The following is a 20,158-nucleotide window of genomic DNA, read 5'->3' as shown; positions in this document are numbered from 1 at the left end:
ACAGGAGCAGCCTTTGGCTGAACCTTCTGCAAGAGAAGGTCAGACCTCTTTGGGATGGCAGGAACTAGACCTTCTGTGTTGGAGGAATTCCTGCAGCCTCGCAGAGATTCTAAGGATGCAAAGATGGTGCCGAAGAATGCCAAGATGAGAACGGCTCTTCAGCGAGAGAGAGCTTGCGGGACCTCCCCGACAGCAGGGATTTCTGCAAAGGAAGTAACTTCCATTGATGACCTCAACCCACCCTGGGCTCCTATGGTTGAGAGCTCGGAGGTGGAAGATTAACTAGATTTTGATGATGACTACCTTCCCAAGGGCGCCAGACCACAAGGGCGCCAGACCACAAGGGCGCCAGACCACAGTTCAACTATAAAGTAGAAGAAGAATCTGAATATGAGGGCCATCAGTGGGTTAGCTGACCTGGAGACAGCACCTCAGGAGGTCAAGGACACTTTACTTGACCACATATATGGCACCTAAGGCCAGTGCAGCTTGGCTCTGGTTGAAGGGATTGACAGCAGCCAGGAGAAGGCATTCTCCTAGATCACCGGCTTTTCTAGTTTGCTTGGTGCGGGCTCGTCCTCAAAGCTCCTCCCTCCACCATTCATCTAGCAGCAGAGTTGTTACAAGGTCTCAGACGAGCCTCTTCCTGCTTTGCCTCTGGACTCCTCCGTAGAGGCTCTCTCGAGGGGAATCTCATTCGAGAGGCTTTCTGGGCTCTCAGCCTGTTTTGCGACATCTGAGATCCTAAACATGGAGAAGGTAGCAAAGTGCACCATGCAAGCTACTTCATGGCTAGATCTGTCGTTAGGGTTTGTGGATCAACTTGTTAGAACTGAGGAGTGGTACAAAGATTCTACAAGGAAGTCTATGGAAACCTTCCTTCTTTCTGGCATCCAGACCATCGAGTTCCTCGCTCATCAGGTGGTTACCCTGTGGGCAAATGCGATACCCAGGTGCCGGGATGCGGTAATCGAAAGATTCCACAGACTCCTCAGGCTGATGTCTCTAAGCTCAGGAACTCCACCTTGGACGGCTCTTCCTTATTCAAGCCGGAAGAAGTCGAGAGGGCAGCTGAACGATGGAGGAAGTCTAACCAGGACTCCTTTCTCTGTAGAGCCTTGACTTCCAGTTGCTTTTGGGAGGCTCCACTGCCAGCTAAAAAACAGCTGCAAGCCACCAAACCCTCGATCAATTGGACAGCAGGGTCCTCCAAAAAGGTGTCCAAAAATCCCTTTCCGCACAAGACCAAAAAGGCTCCAAATTCTCTACAGAAGGATACAGGAGTAAAGGGAGTGGCAGAGGTCACTCCCACTAGTGAGGGCAATCCTTTCCCCTGCCCACTGGTAAGGGGATGCCTGCAACACTACTGGCAGAGCTGGCTGCAGCATGGTGCCAAACCCTGGACATTCTATGTGATTCGTTCAGGGTATCGGGTCCCGTTCATCCAATTTCTCCCTCCAATAACTCGGGATCCAGTCCCATCCTGCTCCTACGTGAAGGGATCCACAAAGGAGGGGGCCCTCCGGGCCAAAGTCTAGACCCTTTTGGAGAAATGTACTATCCAAGATGTCCTCGACGGCTCCCCAGGCTTCTTCAGTCGACTCTATCTTGTGAAAAAGGTATCTGGAGGCTGGAGACTAGTCATCGACCTCTAAGCTCTGAACAAGTTTGTTCTACAAACTCCTTTCAGCATGGAGACAGCAGACACTGTCAGACAAGTGGTAAGACCACAGGACTTCATGTACACACACTATCTCAAAGACGCATACCTCCAGGTCCCAGTCTCTCCGTCTTCAAGGAATTATCTCCGGATCATAGACAAGAACAAACAGTACCAGTTCAAGGTGCTGTGCTTCGGTCTTTCCACAGTACCCCAGGTATTCACAAGGGTGTCATCTTGGGCCCACAGGATCAGCATCCGTTGCCTAAGGTACCTCGACGATTGGCTGATCCTAGCAGACTTGGTGACAACCTTTCTTCAGCACTGGGACAGACTATGCAAGTTTTGCCAGGATCTGGGGATCATGATAAACCTTAGGAAGTCATCTCTGCTTCCCTCTCAAAGACTGATGTACCTCAGCAGGATCATAGACGCTGATCTACAGAAGGTTTTCCCATCCGACGACAGAGTACAAAGGCTGAGGAAGGTAGCAAGCCCTTTCCTCAGATGAGAAGAGCTTCCAGCCCCTCAGTGGTCATGTTTCTTAGGTTACCTGTCATCCCTAGCCCATCTAGTGTCCAATGGCCACCTCAGAATTTTATTTCTTCTGTGGCGGCTGAAATCCAGGTGGAATCAGCACACCAAATCCCTGGATACGTTGGTCCCCATGCTGGGTGGCTGACAGGAATCTCTGCAGAGGGACAGACCTTATCGTACCTCCCCCGAAATTCGTATCCTGACAATTGTTCGATAACAGTTTTTCGAAAATGAATTTTTCAAGTAAACAGTTGTTCGAATTAACAATTGCTGGAAAAACGTAGTTATAGGCAATTACTGTATATGAAAAAGATAGCGACAAACATTTGTTCTAAAGTATTTATTTTGTAATCGCTACACTTTGGTATTGTTATGAGAATAAAAAGAACATTAGAGGATATATAAAAAAGGAAACTATAAAATTTACATGAATTTATTTCCTGAATAAAACTTAGATAGAATAACATGTTTAATTAAATAAAATTTTCTAAGCTAAATAGATATGAAATGTTACGTAAATAATCAATCACATTCTGATACGCGAGGAATTTATTAGTAAGCGACTTGAACCCGTCTGCAGACTTCCCATATTTCCTTTTCCCTGTTATGCTCGATTCCACTTAATATATTTTTGATATTAATGGTCTTCTCAGTGCTACTAAAAGTTTCCAGATAGTTGGATGACAACCAGAGACTTGATGAAGAAATCTGTGCTGCCATCCTTCAACTATTTTGTTGGTCTTGGACAAATTTTGTTGCACTCTATCAAGAAAGGGGGAAGTCTCAATTTCAAACTTGGTAGGGCAACCCGTATTCTTAAGACGAGGCCACCCGATCCACATATCGTTATAGTTGTTGACTATAGACAAAGCTTCAGTTGGATACAGTATATATTTTCATCTATTAGTATTTCAAAAGTGTCAATGGCTCTATCTGCTGGAACGAACACAAGGGCTAACAACATGCGAATGTTTAACGAAAAGTCACTTCAGTGTCATAACTTCTCTTAAGGCTGAATTCACATACTTCTCTTTATACCTACTGACAGATGACTAACACTCCCATAATTATTATTAGATGACAATTCTTCTATAATTGCCTTTACTAAAGCGTACCCAAAAATCTTTGTTTACATAATATTCAACATCTAAACTTGGTGCTATTGTTTTTACAGTAAAAAATTTTGTATAAACTTAAGAAAATCTTATTGATTTTTCTAAGAATACAACCAATGAAATCAACAAAGTTCCAACTAATAATTAGAGTGCTACTGAACAGTTGTTTTCGAAGACCTTATAATAAAATACTGATTCAAAAAATTACTAAATCGAACAAGTGGACGTAAGTGATATAACCTAGATGACAGAGTACCAGATGGGCAATAATAACTTGAAAATTTACCGAAGCGAACATAACCCAAAATGGCTGCCGATACCGAGGCAGGCCAATCGCTTCCAAAACTAAAAACCACAATACTGGAAACAAAACAAATGCCCGGTACTGCAATAAGCTGTCAAAATAAACTATGGTACTTAACATTGGTAAAGGTGAAGTAGCAATGTCAGTCATGTTGAATTAACGAGAAACACTTCGAAAAACACTGGGCAAAAAAAATCTCAACTTGCGGGCAAGTCCAAAAACAGAAGGATGTCCTAGAGGGCGCGCGTGGTAGGTGTCGGTGGGGTAGTTCAACTATGTTCTCTAGGGCCTGTCACGGCCCTCCCCATTGATGAAGGGATTATCTAAATGGAAGACAGCCTGTGAATAGTGGTTTTCGCACGCCTTTGTTAAATACACGACACCTACAAGGTGTTCGCGCGAGGGTTGTAACCTCTGCATTCCATGCTTTTATCTTTCTCTAGTATATTTGGAAGATTTATATTAGAAAAGGTACAAAGAAGGACTTTTCACCGGGCGTCACAGGCCTCTTCCCAGAAATAGATTTTTCCTTCGTCAAAATCCCTTTTTGAAGAATTATTTTCGAACAACTGCTTTCAAATAATTATTTTTGAAGAGTAGTCTGTAAATCCCCCGAATTGATGCTCTATATGGATGCATCGAAAGAAGGATGGGTGCCCCATATTCTGCACCACACATCCTCAGGATTTTGGTCTGAGTCTGAAAGGTACCAGCACATAAATCGCTTAAAGATGAGGGTAGCCTTCCTGGCTCTTCAACAATTTCTGTCGGGTCATTCTGTAGTGATGAGGAGCAGCAACACCACAGTACTGTAGTGGCTTACTGGAGATGTTAAGATGAACAGAAGACAACTGGGTGTCCCCATCAGCCCGCTTCATTCCAAGCACGAGGAATGTGTTCGCATAAAATCTGAGCAAAGCGACTCAAATAGTGGTCTCCGAGTGGTCTTTAAAATCATCTGGTAGCTAACAGAGTCCTGACTTGTGAGGTTCCCTGACAGTGGATCTGTTCGTGATGTCCCTGAACTTCAGGCTCCTGCTGTACTGTTCCCCAGTCTCAGACCCTCATGCTCTCCAGCAAGATACATTCCAACATCTGTGGGATAACATCGACGTGTATGCCTTTCCCCGTTCTGTCTGATGAGCAGGGTGCTCAACAAGACTATAGCATCCAACAATCTATACATGAAGCTCGTAGCTTCACTATGGATGGCACCACGCAGAGTGGTTCCTGAACCTTCTGCTGCTCCTGATGGAGATCCCAAGAGAATTCCCTCCACGACACAATCTACTCAAAAAGCCACACATGAACATCTTTCACAAGCCAGTAGCTTCACTTCAACTTCACGCCTAGAGACTATCCAGCCCCTCCTCTCTCAGAGAGGCATTTTGCAACATGTTGCGAGGAGGATGGCTGGATACCTGCGAAGATCTGCGGCTTAAGTCTACCAGGCCAGGTAAACTGTCTTCTGTGGTTAGTGACGTGGAAGGTGTATCTCTCCCCACTCTTCCAACAATAGCAGAGTTCCTCTTTTACCTTCAGGAGGATAAGCTTCTCTTGGTCTCGGTGATGAGAGACTACTGGTCAGCCTTGAGCCTCGCTTTCAGTCTGAAAGGAGTTGATATTTCCTCATCGTTGGAGTTGTCTCTCCTTATACGAAGTTATGAGCTTTCTTGCCCCCAGTTGGAAGTTAAACCTCTGTGGAAAGTAATTTGTGTCTTTCAGTCTATGAAGGGTGTTTGCTAACAACCATTACGCCAGGCAACAGATTGCCACTTCATTTTGAAGACGATGTTCCTGCTCACTTTGGCTTTGGCCAAGAGAGTTAGCGAACTTCATTCAAGGGGATGTGGAAAGGTAACACTCAGCTTCATCCCTGAGTTTATTGCAAAGACTGAAAATCCAGGAGTAGCGGATCCTAGATTCAGCCCCTTTCGGATTGGGAGTATTCATTCTGTAACCGAATATCCAGATCAACTGTTACTTTGCCCTGATGAGAAGTTTGAAGTATTACCTTAAACACACTGCAGCAGCTCGCCCCCGGGTGTCAGCACTTTTTGTCAGTACGGGGAAGGTCAAGAGTAGGGTCACAAAGAACACACAATCTCAGCGTGGATTCACAGGGTCATAGACCGTACATTGAATCCCGACCCTCTTCCTGCTCGTCGACCTAGAGCACATGACATTAAGGGCATTAGTACATCCCTACTGTTCAAAGAAAATTACTTTGAAGCAGGTACGGCAAGCAGGCGTGTGGAAGTGTTAGACGACCTTCACCGCCCACTACCTGCAAGACGTGATTCACAGGATCATGAAGATGTTCTCCGTTAGTCCTGTGGTGACTGCACAACAAGTGGTTTGAAATGCCTGAGGCTTCTTGATGAACAAGTAGCAGATGGTTGAGGGCATAGGTTACCCAGGATTATAGATATTAGGTTGGCCAAGGCACCAACCACCCGTTGAGATACTACCGCTAGAGAGTTACGGGGTACTTTAACTGGCCAGACAGTACTAAATTGGATCCTTCTCTCTGGTTAAGGTTCACTTTCCCCTTGCCTACACACATCGAATAGATTGGCCTATTCTTTACATTATTCTCCTCTGTCCTCATACAACTGACAACACCAAACAATTCTTCTTCACCCAAGGGGTACTGCACTGTAATTATTCAGTGGCCACTTTCCTCTTGGTAAGGGTAGAAGAGACTCTTTAACTATGGTAAGTAGCTCTTCTAGGAGAAGGACACTCCAAAATAAAACCATTGTTCTCTAGTCTTGGATAGTACCATAGCCACTGTACCATGGTCTTCCACTGTCTTGGGTTAGAGTTCTCTTGCTTAAGGGTACACTTGGGCACACTATTCTATCTTATTTCTCTTCCTCTTGTTATGTGAAAGCTTTAATAGTTTATATAGGAGATATTAATTTTAGTTTTGTTACTGTTGTTAAAGTATTTTATTCTTCCTTGTTCCCTTTCCTCATTGGGCTATTTTCCCTTTTGGAGCCCCTGGGCTTATAACATCCTGCTTTTCCAACTAAGGTTGTAGCTTAGCAATTAATAATAATAATAGTTATAATAATAATAGTGTGGTATGAATGTGAAGAATGACTGGCTCTTTCTTTCTTTCATCTTCCTCCTCTCTTGGGGAACAGTACCAACGGTCCTCTGCAAGCTGGCCTCACCTATCTGCAGGTAATAACCATTTCCCTTGTGTAACGTCCCTATACCCCTCTCGAGGTGGGATTGGGTAACATCTTTGGTAGATGCTAAAGATTACTGTTTATCTTGGAGAAATCATACCTACACAGTTATATTGCAAGTATCATAAGCACACAGGTTTCTCAGGCTGCTACCCATGCGTTACACAAAGTTTTAGCAAGCTATCAGGGTTTCTGTCAGTTTTGTGCCCTGCCTGTACGGGAAAACCCTAGGTCAAATGCCAAGCCAATTGGTTCAGACTTCCACCCTCCTAATGGTGAGTCATCCCTATTAATAGCGAAAGGGTTTGTATTTAGTGTCGGAGCAAATGACAAATTTGGAAGTACTGTACAGTAATTTGTATTTTTCCTAACGATACAAACCTATTGCTATTTATACAAATTGTCCCGCCATCACCTGTCTTCCTGGAAAGCTCTGCCTGCCTTCAATCAAAATTTAGTCAGACACACTAGTGTGTGTGAGTGAACCGGGTAGCTTGCTAACTAGTATTCCGGTTGTTATACTGTACCTCACTTAAAAGTCTTTATGGCTAGTCTTCCAGCTTTGCCGAAAGATAATCCCTATAGATGTCTAGAAGTTTCTATCTTTAGAAAAAATACAAATTACTGTACTTGTAAATTTGTCATATTTCATGTGAAGTTTCTACAGTACTTAAAAATATTATATAAAAAAATTGCTAATTTTGTCTTTAAAAACCTTTTCTTTGGGTTATTTTAAATATTGATTATTCTATTTGATATACTTTGCTGCCCTTTAAATTTACGAATTAATGAATATGGCCCTGACACTGAAAAGTTTGCCCACCTCTGTTCTAGACCATCCACGTAATTGTGATTGGGCATGGCTTGATAGAAGGGAATGTGGTGAAAAAACACTTGATATATTTTTCTTTTCATAGAAACCTATCAATTTTTTACTGATTTCCCTCTTCCCAGCCCCTTGTTTCTTTTTGTTTTGTATTCAGCTGTACACACTGAATCAATCTGAATAGTGCATACCTGAACAGTCACCTCTTCTTTGTTGAAGACTGAAAGACAAAAGACTGTGTTCGGAAACATTTGTGACAGTACTTGGGAAAAACAGTATTGTAATCATAAAATTATCTATTCATATAGTCACTTAGTGTTTATGTGTCGTCATTCTTGAAAATGGTTATCAGTTACGTATCGTTATGGCTTGCCGACCTTCGTTACTAGGCGGCAATTTTATTTTATAAGTCATCAGGTGTGTCCTTTGTGATTTATTTATTATGTTGCATGCCTTGCCCTAAATTTTTTATGTGTATATTTTTATGACTGTCAACGCTATTACTATTATAATGAATATTTGTGCTATTACTCCGTGTGATCTGTCTGGTTGGGGATCGTCAGTTGGTAGCCCTGCTGCTCCGTATCACGTGATCCTCCCCCAAGCTCCCCCTCTCGCTAGGTGGGCGGCTAGGCTTCCCCCCCCCTAGGGGACCGTTGCCTTCCCTCCTTTTAGAGGGGGTAGTTCAGTGTTTATGGACTTTGTCCTCCGGGTGTCCCGGCGGGTTCGTCTCTGTCTAGACGGTTGGCCACCGGTCAACAGAGTTGGATCCCGGTGCACCCTATTTTATACACACTTTTATGTTATACGAAACCCTCCGGGTTCGGTTGGCGGTTCTTATCTACAGTTCCGCCCCCCTATTAATTAATTATAACAGTTCCTATGATTATATATAATTATATATATGACAGATTACTATCTCGGAGTTCCTATTTATGAATTGGTTTATGGATATACTTTTATTTCCCGGCCCGGGTCTTAACCCCGCCCCGGGAAATCAGACACTATGTGTCTTAAGCCTTTGTTGTATCCTTTTTATGCTCCTGGCTCGACCGGAATGGACAACTATACTCTCTAGTCTTAAGTTAGACTTATGTTTAGGCCCGGGTCCTCCGGACCCGCCCCTACTTAAGAGTATTATAGTTAAGTTCTAGTCTTAAGTTAGACTTATGTTAGTCCCGGGTCCTCCGGACCTGCCCCTACTTAAGAGAATTGCAGTTTCTCATATACTATTCCTTTTATAGATGGTGCATTGTCAGACGACGGCTTGTGCGGCTGTTCTGCATCAGCCTTGTGGGCATACCGTATGTCGGTCTCACGCCCTCTGCGGGGTTCAGCTGGAGGACATCGTGGTCTGGCACCCTGACAACTGCATGGTCTGTTTTGACCTCATCACCACCCTTGGGTCTGACTCGGTGAGTCCTGTTGGCTATATTGCCTTCTTATTTATCTTACCTTTTTTAGTATACATACACTATTTAGTAAGATTTCTATGGTCTTGAAGGACCACTGGGAGTCTGCCCTTTTATAATTCCCACTATTATTTCAGGCATCCCCGGAGCAAAAGCCTGCGGCTCGGGCCACACTGAAAGTGTGGGTTGGTGGGTTTGCCCGAAACGTGAAATCCAAGCAGCCTTACGTCCTATTCGAAGACTATTGTGCCATGGTCTACCCTAACGCCAAGTCTTCAGCCGCTGTGGCTAGGCATGTTGCAGCTCCCATCATTGCCCACATTGATGCCACCATAGCGGGGTTTATTGACCAAGATCAGGATCCGTCGGATGCCCCCGGAGATCTGGAAGACAATGTTGCTTCCATGAGCCTGGACGTCGAACCCATGTTATTGGATGATCCGGACGCAGGTAGGGTGGTAAGTGAGGCAGGTGGTACCGGCACTGAGATTCCTATCCTCAGTCCCGCTCTTTCTTCTTCTTCTGATCGCTCTTCCTTTCATGGTTTTTCTGGGGACCGTGATTCGTCTCAACGATCACACCCGGTTCCCCCCAAGGATAAGTCTACATCAAGAACCTTACCTAAAGCTCGTAAGCCTCACAAGGCTTCCCATAGTTCGAAGCTGAATACAAACCCGTCATCTAAGGCTTCCGGCTCCTCCTCTAAGTCTCACGACCCGGGAGTACAATCCGCCACTCCTGCTCCTAGCCCGGGCCTTTCCGAATCAGCCATGCTTCGCATTGTGTCGGAGATGCAAGCTAAGTTGATGTCGGAAATGCAGGCCAATATGGACACGATGTTCTCTAACATCGGTCAGAGACTTGGGGCATTAGAGCAAGGTGCTCCGGAGCGAGTCCAGAGCTCTCTCATCCCGGATGCCTCTAAGCTCCCGCCGTTTTCCAAAAATAATCCTTGGCGCATGGCTCTTCATTCTCCGTTCTCAGACGGAATGTTAACTCTGGAAGGTCTTGGCACTCGTCCTCTAGAGGACTTTGAATTCTTTCCTCCTGGTCTGGCATTTCCATTTCATGGTTATGCCAGGCTTACCGAGGAAGCTCTGGTTCGCCTAGATAAGGTCCCCAAAGAGACCGTCATTTTCCCAAAAGAATAAGCCCAATCTGTTTGGGCTAGGTTCTTGAACGACATCAGTTGCACCAACACCATGTTGACGCCGTATAAGAGCTCCTTCACAATGTTTTTAATGGATAAAAACACCGTGACTCCATGTGTCAATAAGGTAGCAGAGCTTGCGTTCCAATATGCTCTGGAGGAGAAGCCCTTGCCTCCCATCCGAGAGGTGGATCCGATCTCCCTCCTTCTTCCTTCTGGCATTGAGTGTTGGGACAATGTCCATACAACTTTTACCTCTGGCAAGCTAGCAGCGGACTGTGCCTCAGTTATGTTTAGCGAGCGGCTTCCCCGTCTCCCGGAATCCCTCATTAAACAGGAGTATGATTCCCGCCTACGTGTTGGCCGAACTCTGAACTTGGCCACCTCCACGGAGTCGATAGCCTTGACTTATGATACTGAGAGTATCTTTAAGTCTCTCAATAAGGCTACGTTGCAGTCATTGTATTATGATCTCTATGACTTCGCTATTGCCAAACGTAGGTGTCGCAAGCACGTCCTGGCTGAAGCAACTATTAGGCACGAGCCTAATAAGCTTATCCGGTCCTCCTGCTGGGGTTCAAATCTCTTCCCTGAGGACCTTGTGGAGGAAGTCTTGGCTGAGGCCACTAGAGTCAATCAGAGCCTTAAAGCCCGTTGGGGTCTGACTCCTAAACGGAAATATGACCCCGCAAATTACCAAGCCCGGGGTAGGAAGAAGCTCCGCCCGTATACCTCCACCCAGTTCAGGCAACAGCAGAGTAGTTCATCCAACTTCAGACTGCCTCTTCCTCCATCTCCCGTTGCTCCTGCGCAGCCTTCTACCTCTCAGGCTCCTTCGGATGATTATGTCACCGTTCTGCTCCCTAAGAGCCAGCTTTCCGGTGCCTCCACCACCTCTCCTGCCTTTAACCAGTCCTATGAGGCTCATAGCTCTTCCCAGGGCTATAACAGAGGTAGAGGCTACCACCGTGGTTCAAACCAGAACAGGGGTAGAGGAAGATCTTTTCGCAAGGGAAAGAACTTCCGAGGCGGACGTGGAGGCAACTCCTCAAGCCAATACTGAGGTGCAGCAGGTAGGGGGGAGGCTTTATGCCTTCCGCAACAAATGGAGGTTCAGTCCCTGGGCCTTCAGTATCATCTCCAAGGGACTGGGGTGGAGTTGGATTCAAGGGCCTCCTCCTCCGAACAAATTTCATCAACATTCCACTCCGGACCTAGTCGAATTCGTCCAGGATCTGTTGCAAAAGAACGCCATACAAGAAACGAAACACCTGAAGTTTCAGGGTCGGCTGTTCAGTGTCCCGAAGAAGGATTCGGACAAGAGAAGAGGGATTCTAGACCTATCCCTTCTCAACTTGTCCATTCAATGCGACAAGTTTCGAATGCTTACCGTCTCGCAGGTGCGGACCTTACTTCCCCGTGGGGCCGTCACCACCTCTATCGATCTTACAGACGCCTATTATCACGTCCCGATAGCGAGACACTTCCGTCCGTATCTAGGCTTCCGCCTAGGGGACAAAAATTACTCCTTCAAGGTGATGCCTTTCGGGCTCAACATTGCCCCAAGGATCTTCACAAAGTTAGCAGAAGTCGCTGTTCAGGAACTCAGAAATCAAGGGATTCAAGTAGTAGCCTATCTGGACGACTGGTTCATTTGGTCAGACACCTCCCAAAATTGCCTAAAAGCCTCTCACAGAGTCATCCAATATCTTCAATATCTAGGCTTCCAGATCAACTTCAAGAAGTCCCGTCTTCTTCCGAAATCAAAGTTCCATTGGCTCGGCCTGCAATGGGACCTTATATCTCATTCTCTGTGTCTTCCCAAACCCAAGAGGTTAGAGATTGCGAGGAACACCAAACGCTTTCTCAAAGACAAAGTAAGTTCCAGACGACTCCAAGAGAGGATTCTGGGGTCCCTTCAATTTGCCTCAGTGACAGATCTACTTCTGAAGGCAAAATTGAAAGATATCAACCGTATCTGGCGTTCGAGGGCGAACCGGAAGCTCCGGGACAGGAAAGTCCGCCTTCCTTCCATTCTACGGGAGAGACTTCTTCCTTGGACAACAGCCAACAATCTGGCAAAGTCAGTTCCCCTTCGGTTTCCGCCCCCGAAGCTAACCATTCACACGGACGCATCCCTATCAGGGTGGGGCGGCTATTCTCAGCTCAGGAAAGTTCAAGGTCTTTGGTCTTCCTTATTCCGCCAATTTCACATCAATGTGCTGGAGGCCATGGCAGTTCTTCTAACCCTGAAACGTCTCGCTCCACCCAAGAGACAACACCTTCGTCTGGTCCTCGACAGCGAAGTGGTGGTCCGCTGCCTCAACAGAGGCGGGTCAAAATCAGGGCCCCTGAACCATGTTCTAGTAGCCATATTCTCCCTAGCAGCCTCGAACCGTTGGCATCTTTCAGCTGTCCACCTGGCGGGAGTCCGGAACGTAGTGGCAGACGCCTTGTCCCGGACCTCCCCTCTAGAATCGGAATGGTCACTCGATCTAAAGTCATTCCGGTGGATTCTCTCTCGGGTTCCCGGTCTCCAAGTGGACCTCTTCGCCACGGAGTCCAACCACAAATTGAGAGTATATGTGGCTCCCAATCTAGACCCTCAGGCTTATGCCATAGACGCCATGTCACAGAATTGGGACATCTGGGAAAGGATTTATCTCTTTCCCCCGGTGAACCTTTTACTGAAAGTCCTAGACAAACTGAGATCCTTCAAGGGACAAGTAGCCTTGGTCGCACCCAATTGGCCCAAGAGCAACTGGTATCCTCTCCTGCGAGAGTTGAGACTATATCCTCACCCGATACCCAATCCGGTTCTGTCTCAGATAGTACAAACACGCGTTGTGTACGCTTTCTCAAACATTCAGAGCGCCCTAACTTTATGGACTTCATGAAGTTTGCGGCCATGCATGGTGCCAATATTGATCCTCAAAACACCTTGTTTCTAGAATCAGATAAACGGGATTCCACCATCCGCCAATTTGATTCTGCAGTTAAAAAGTTGGCAAAATTTTTGATGGACTCAGACGTGCACTGTATGAACTTGAACCTTACAGTCACTTTCTTTAGGACTTTATTAGAATCAGGTCTGGCAGCCAATACTATCACCACTATTAAATCTGCTTTGAAAAAGATCTTCCTAGTAGGTTTTAACATAGACTTAACCGACTCTTTGTTAGCTTCAATTCCGAAAGCTTGTGCCAGACTGAAACCGGTTACTCGTCCTACCCCGGTGACCTGGTTCCTTAATGACGTACTCAAATTGGCTTCTGATACCATTAACAGCTCTTGTGGTTACATTCCCCTTCTCAGGAAAACACTTTTCCTGATGAGCTTGGCTTCCGGAGCAAGAATTTCCGAACTGGCAGCCTTGTCGAGAGACCCGGGTCATATTGAGTTCCTTCCTTCGGGAGAGGTCCTTCTTACGCCTAACAAATTCTTTTTGGCTAAGAACGAAGACCCTCAGAACAGATGGTCCTCCTGGAAAATTGTTCCCCTCACGCAAGATCCGTCTCTGTGCCCTGTTGCTACTCTTAGGTCTTATTTATCCCGGACCTCCTCTAACTCCTCGGGGCCTCTATTCGTTAGAGAACAAGGTGGTACCATTACCATTAAAGGGATCAGGCAACAAATTTTGTATTTTATTAAGCAAGCTAGCCCTGACTCTTTTCCTCTTGCACATGATATCAGAGCGGTTGCTACTTCAGTGAACTTTTTTCACCACATGAATTTTACGGACCTTTCCAGGTATACAGGGTGGAAATCACCGTCAGTGTTCAAGAAACACTACCTCAAACATTTGGAAGCCCTAAAATTTTCTACAGTAGCCGCAGGGAGCGTAGTTACTCCCAGGTAACTCACATGTTAATTCCCTGTCACCTTATCTCTCCCCCTTACCTGCCTCATTTATACCCTATTTGTATTCGTTGGTTTCGCACCTGAGTACTATTATTATATTTGTAAATATTTAACTCCTGATTATCTGTATATATTATCACTCACGGCATTATTATACCTTACCTTGTTTGTCAGTTGTTCTACCAAGTGGATTTATGTTCCTTTTAAGACACCCTTATAATTGTTTTTGGCACTCATCTCTGATTAAAGCATCCTGTATGTTCCTTACGCTTATGTTTTTCCTTTATTTTGCAAGTTTGGTGACATTTCTCTTGCATAGATTCACTGGGCGACACAGGTTCGAGCCCAGAAAAGGGATTTTGACGTAGGAAAAATCTATTTCTGGGCGAGGGACCTGTGCCGCCCAGTGAACCCTCCCAGCTCCTCTCCCTTGGAGTCCCCAAACTTTGGGTGCTAAGGAGTTGGGTTCTGAGCGGATGCAGAGTTGGTGGTGCCGAGTGAGGTTGAACAGCTCTCCTCTATTGGGGTCTTTGTCGTGGATAAATCTAAATAGTGCGGGACCTCTGGAATATACGCCCAATTTTATACCGACACCAATAGGTGAGCGAGCTAGTTAACCTAGCACTCCTTTACATTTTTTCTCTGGTATATTTAGCAGTTAATTACCTAAGAATAAGTGCTAAATGGAGCTTATTCACTGGGCGGCACAGGTCCCTCGCCCAGAAATAGATTTTTCCTACGTCAAAATCCCTTTTATGTGTCGTCATTCTTGAAAATGGTTATATTCTAGTGACTACCCAAAAATGAAAAAAATTCCTGCTCTCTTTGTAATTGCCCTGCTCCTCCAGTGTAATACAGTATTGAGATCATATGGTAGTGTATGGCAATACACGTGTGTAGTTTGTATCCATGTCTTTAACTTCTTTCATCATTCAGTGTTGGTGCAAACCCTTCCCTTGCTCTAGACTGATTTTGTGTTTTAGGAAGCTCTTTGAAGATTTTTTATTATTTATCATATGAAAGGGGCATCTTCTTGTGGTGGTTGCTGCAGGGATTTATTGCTGGGTGATAATAATCCTCATTTGTCAACAGGGACAAAAGTATGATTTCAGTTAACTATGTGAAGAATGTAGTGTCCTTCCAGTTCCTCTTATCAAGTTAATAGCTGTTCAGGTAAAAGATTCAAGTTGTAAAAGAAAGTCTTTAAATTTAGGGGAAAAGGCAAATACACCTAGGCTAGTTGATTACTGTGGAAGTGAAGTTGCTGATTCCATGCCAGCTAATAACAGACTTGCAGGAATTGATGGTAACAAGCTTCGTAATTTTTATTCATTTCAAGTTTTATTATTTAATTTTACAAGACTTGCAATTTATTGTATTATGTAAGACTTATTTTTTAAACATATCTCTCTTCCCACCAGTGTAAGATTTAAGATTGTTAGTCAGTACGACTGTTAACTTGAAACTGTAATTATAACTATTAATATACTTTTTAAGTAATTAGGATAAGTAGAGCAGAGAATTAGGTATGATTCCAATTAGGAAGCTTTAAAAAAATTACAAGGGTCTTTTTTCATAAATTTCTACAATTGCATCGTACTGTATCAAGATGTTAATTGACATTGTACATTTTAGTACACTAGGTGCATTTGCATATCATGTGACAATTTTACCTAACATGAAATTTATAGTTAAGGCAATTGTACATAAATACAGTACACAGAATAGTGGCCGTTTGTGTTATGAAAGACCACAACTTGAAAAATTATTTAATTTCAAGATAAGTGATGACAGTTGTTATGGTTAGCAGAATGCTAATTTAAAAGTCTTTTTTAAACAACCCCAAACTTGAAAAATTATTAATTTTAAGAAAAGTGATGACAGATTTGGTTAGCAGAATGCTGATTTTAAAGTCTTTTGAGTTACAGAGGAAATACAAATGTGCAGTAAACTAACTTATGCAAAGATGTAAAATATTTAGAGTAAGCTAGCAGTGCTGTATTGCTCTTAAATTGAATGCAATGAAACCGTGATAAAAATTAGTCATTTATGCTTGGAGTGTTTGAAGTTGTTTGTGTAATGAAATTTTAAATACAAAGAAAACTAAATTTTTATGATGTACAGCTAAAGAAGTTCTGATACTTCACTCTGAAATCTTAAATGTGATATTTGCAAAGCAGTGGCCAATTTTATTGTTAGACATAAGATTTTCACATAATAAAACTATCTTTCAATTGTAAATTTTTAAATCTTCATTATGATAGTTGAATACTTCCAGAAAACTAAGACTTCTTTGTTGGTATATATAGATTAGGAAATATGAGTTATTACATTGAAAGTGTTTTAAATGCTTTGATGTATGTTTGATTGATTAATTAGGATGAATAATTATGAAGTAAAAAATGTGATGTTTTTATGGCAGTATGTTTAAAGTACAGTGTAATTTAATAATCTGTTTTTTTTAAATGTTATGAGTATTTTTCAGTTTGATTTGAATAGATTATTTCTTTGGATCAACTCACTGGTTTATAAATTATTAATGGATTATACATCTCAAATATTGTAAAGAGTAACTAATGCTCAGTAACTACTTTGGTTTTGTGTAAATATATGTTAGGGAATTAATGTGTAACAAAACTATAGAATAATATATGTATCGACCAATTTCCTTATAGAAATGTTACTTTTGTTAAATAATTTGTAGATATAACTTGTAATAAATTAGTGATGCTCAGAATGTTTGAAGAAATTTCCAAAATTTAGGTAATCCATAATATTTTACCCTATTTTCAGTTCATAGAATGATAGCCGATGTCTGATTTTGTATTTTATTCCGGAATTGTAAACCTATTGAGGGACATTTACCTGAAATAGTAATTAGTACTACTGACATTGACATGTTGTGTAGAGATTAGACCCTTTTATTAAATATTAGATAAAAATGTAACTATTTGACTTGTTTGCTCTTGTAGTTTTGCTGTTCTGTTTATTAGAGATATCTTGGCATTTCTTCAGCAGTATCATGAATTACATTATACATGCTAGGAAATGCTCTAGCAAAATTATGCATCTTTAGCTTTAATAGTCCAGTATGGAAACTACAAATTTTAGGTAGGTTGTTCACTAATTTTATGAACGCACAAGAATTGGTCCAAACCTAACTCGAGCAATGTTTTTCCACTTGGAAATGGGTGCCAAAGAATCATGTTATTGGTTATGGATTTCAGTGCATGAATGTGACATGCCTATTTTGTGATGTTTAACATACATATACCATCAGAAAAAGAAATTAGATTATTAAAAATGTTTCAATCAATATAAGTTTATTCATTTTCCTGAAGTGTGTGTGTTTCTATAACTTTGAATTTCAAATATCAGTTGTTCCCATACCGTACTAACAAACCTTCCTCTATTTATTTGGATATTACTTCTAGTGGCAGCTGGAAGGCAGCCATTAGATTTTAAGTGAGAGGTGGCAACCCTACCTAACCACTACAGTGGATAGGTAGGTGGTTGGCTTGGGCTACCCAGCCACCTATATCTACTCACGGTTCTGTGAACCACATCACTTTTTACTTTCGGCTGGTGAAGAGCGGACATCTCCTCTCTTTCCCTTCAAGGCTTAGCCGTTTACCACTACTGCTTTAAGCTCATTCTTTTCTTTACAGATACGACTTGTGTTTCTATACGACGCTTCATTACAGGTTAATGTGCCGGTTTCAGATGTCGATGTTCGTTCTGCGAGTTATAGGATTCCTTTGCGCTGACGACTCCTCTTGGGGGTTTCCTTTCCCGTTTGCAGGTTGGGTTTATGTCTCCCCCTCTAAGGGGAAGAACTTATAATAATCCTCTATTTATTTTTTCCTCAGCGCTTCATGACATAGGGTGTAAAGTCGGTGACTGTGGCTGCGGCTGAAGTCTTAGCTGTCGACTAGGTCTACTCTTGTTTGGTCTTCCTTTGACTTCTGCTGACGTCGAGTCTTCTCACCTTCTGCCGATCTCGTCATCTCCCAACATTCCGCAATTTTTCTCTCACACTCTACAGGCTATGTTTCAGCGCGTATGCAGCTTTTGCCAGTTAATGATTGTGAGATCAAGGACGATCGTCAACCAACGGCTTGTTCAACAATCGCTGAATCGACGTATCTTCCTTCTCCTTAATGATCGCAGGGACAGCACTCATCCTGGTCGATCAGGATGTCGTTCGCAAGATTCAAATGATGTGATCAGAATTTTATTCTGTTCAATGATCGCAGGGGCCAGTCTCATCAGCTCATCTTCCAGGTCAGTCAGGATGTCGTTCGTGAAAATCCAATGATGAGTTTAGAATTTATTTGGTCCGAGGATCGAAGGGGCGAGACTGATCACCTCTTCTTCCTTGTCGGCCAGGTTGCCGTTCATGACAATCAGATGTTAGACACCCATTAGGGTGTCTTTTGTGACGAGCATTGATTGCCACAGAGATCGCTACAATCACGAGAGTGAGTTTCACGGTCGCAAGCAAGACGTTCGTGACCATGATTGTGACGTCAGTGTCTACACCTCTTGAGAATGTTCAAGTGACTGCGTTCATGAGCGTGAATTGCACGCTCACGGTCACGAGCGCGATGCTTGTAACCATGATTGTGAAACCAGTCTCTTCAACTCTTAAATACTCTCTTGTGATCACAGGGAGATGCTCCCAATCGCTCTCGCACTCACGAGCGTGAGTTACACGCTCTCGTGGCCGCAAGCAAGGACGCTCGTGATCGCAAGCTGAACGGTCTTGATCGCTACCGGGATGGTCGCGATCACGCTCATGCTTATGATCCTGAGTGACATACTGAAGCACGTCGTTCGCGATCTTTAGCTAGGCACTCGTGATCATGCCAGAGATGCCCATGACCACGCTCACGCTCGGGCTCTTGAGTTACACGTTCACGAGTGAGATGCTTGTGACTCTCGCTCATGCTCTCGATCATGAAATACACTCTCACAGTCACGAGCAAGACTCGTGATCATGATCGCGACCATCTTGTGGTAATATCATGGGGTACACTTTCATGATCACGAGCATCTTGTGGTAATATCATGAGGTACACTTTCATGATCCCGAGCGAGACGAACGCAATCGTGAGTTGGACGCTCGCGATCATGAGCTACAAGCCTGTATACCAGGCTAGACACACTCGATCAAGAGCTAGAAGCTCATATCAAGAGGCATAAGCTCACAATCATGAACTAATTGCTCACACTTACAAGTTTCGCTTGTGCTTTCATGTAAAGCATACTGTTGTGCTAGACGCTCTCGAGTGAGATGCTCTTGCTTTCGTGTGAAACGTTCACGCTCTTAAAAGAGACACCGCTTTTGTGTGAGACGCTCATGCAGGACGCTCGCGTTTTTATGCGAGACGCCCATGCTCTCGTATGAGATGCTAATGCTCTTGTGTTAGATGCTCGCACTCATGAGCAAGAAGCTCTCATGTGAGGCTCTCAAGCTCAAAAGCAAGACACTCTCACTCTCGTGCAAGATGTTTACACTCTTGTGCGAGTCGCCCATGTGGGAGACGCTCACAATTACAAACGGGACTCTCACGAGCTCACACGTCGCATTCCAAGAGCTGGAACAAGGCTATCAGTATCGTGTACACAGTCTCGAGCGAAACAAACCTGACCAATTCGGTAGATATTGGATTATCCATAATCCTGATTTGTCAGTTACCAATCGCCGTTTTTCAATGGGTAGACTATCATGGTTGCTTATCCATAGCACCATTCGCTGTTTTTAGCTTCAACAGCTTGTCATTCGATGTCTTACACGACGGTAGCGTATCGTTTTCGCCTGCTGGCCATGGTGCTGCCTGACGTTCACTAGTCAGAGTCTAGTGATCACTATAAGCCTGTTACATTCTAGACTTTTAGTTCATCAGCAACTTCCTGAAAGGGAGCTGCTCGACAGAGCACTCTCTACTAGACGGCATAGATCGTGTCTCATCACTCTTGGGCTTACACTACTTAGTTAGACTCTGCAGAGTTAATGCAATTACAGTTTTTTTCCTTCTGGGCACCTAAGAATACTCTCTTCATCAGGCGACGGGGATAATTCGCTAGCGC

General features: G+C 43.7%; 1 long non-coding RNA gene across 2 annotated transcripts in view; it reads left to right on the top strand.

The window, feature by feature from the left end:
- The window catches only part of LOC137645790 (uncharacterized), a 156,846-nt gene extending 139,460 nt beyond the window's left edge, over window positions 1-17,386 (top strand). The window contains exon 4 of one of the 2 annotated variants that reach the window (XR_011045351.1): window positions 15,158-17,386. This is a non-coding gene — a long non-coding RNA (uncharacterized lncRNA). The remainder of the gene's footprint in view (window positions 1-15,157) is intronic. The other variant, XR_011045350.1, reaches the window with a different exon arrangement.
- The last annotated feature ends 2,772 nt before the right edge of the window (window positions 17,387-20,158 follow it).

Source organism: Palaemon carinicauda, chromosome 8 (assembly GCF_036898095.1).
Source record: "Palaemon carinicauda isolate YSFRI2023 chromosome 8, ASM3689809v2, whole genome shotgun sequence".
Classification (NCBI taxonomy): Eukaryota; Metazoa; Arthropoda; class Malacostraca; order Decapoda; family Palaemonidae; genus Palaemon; species Palaemon carinicauda.
This window is presented reverse-complemented; position numbering and strand designations above follow the sequence as displayed.